Raw genomic sequence first — 1029 nt, 5'->3', positions numbered from 1 at the left:
CCTGAACACCAGTCCGTCGGTTGCGTGATCCTCGTGATGACCCCGGATGCTTCCATGTGTTGTAGTTCTATTTGCACTCGTTTTAATAGCGGATGGGCTATCCTTCTTGGCGTAGACAAACAGAATGGTTTTGCGTTATCTTTTAATTTAATGTTATAAGCCTCACCAAAATTGCCTAACCCGCTGAATAACTTGGGAAACCGTCTTTGGTATAGGTTTACTTCCAGCTCGCAAATCTTTGCCAGCGCCTTTAAGTTTTTAATTGCCTTCCACCCAAGTAATGCTTGCGATAGTCCAGGGATCACATGTATTTCTTCTTTACAAACTCTCTTACCGATTCTTAATTTAGCGACGAACATTCCATCGTGTGCTAACGATTCGTCTTTTGGTCCAGAAATTGCCAAAGCGGAACGTTCTAGTGGCGTCTTAAATAGTTCGTAAATGTCTTTTCCGATAACCGTAACATCCGCTCCCGTATCGATTTTAAATTCCACTGGTATCTCGTTTACGTGCACGATTATGAAACGTTCGTCCGTACCTGACGTAGAAATTGAGCCCAGAAAAGCAGTTTCGGTTTCTATAACCACATTGTGCACTCGGTGTGTTTTACACCTTGATTTAAAATGTCCTCTAGTGCCACACGCGTAACATGTTGCATTGCTCGCGGGGCAGAATTTCCTCGGATGCGCGTTTCTCCCGCACCATTCGCAACGAGCTGCCACTCTGGGACGTTGATTAGAACGCTGATTAAAAAACGGTTGCGGTGCACGGCGGTTTTCCACTTTAAAACCCCCGCCTCTCTTTGTACTCACCAAGTCGAGCGAGGAGCTATGCTGTTCTTTGAGCATCGGTTGTTGCTTTTTAACGACGTCCGTATTTCTAATCACGCTTATGGCTCTTTCCAACGTGAGGTCCGCCATTAATTGCAGCCTTTCTGATAGTGATCGGTCACCAATCCCTACAACTAACCGATCGCGAATCATTTCTTCCCGTAATTGACCATAGTTACAGCTAGAAGCTAACGTGTAC

This window comes from Ciona intestinalis, unplaced genomic scaffold (genome assembly GCF_000224145.3).
Source record: "Ciona intestinalis unplaced genomic scaffold, KH HT000020.2, whole genome shotgun sequence".
Lineage (NCBI taxonomy): Eukaryota > Metazoa > Chordata > Ascidiacea > Phlebobranchia > Cionidae > Ciona > Ciona intestinalis.
The sequence above is the reverse complement of the archived record's forward strand: the minus strand, read 5'-3'. Positions refer to the sequence as shown.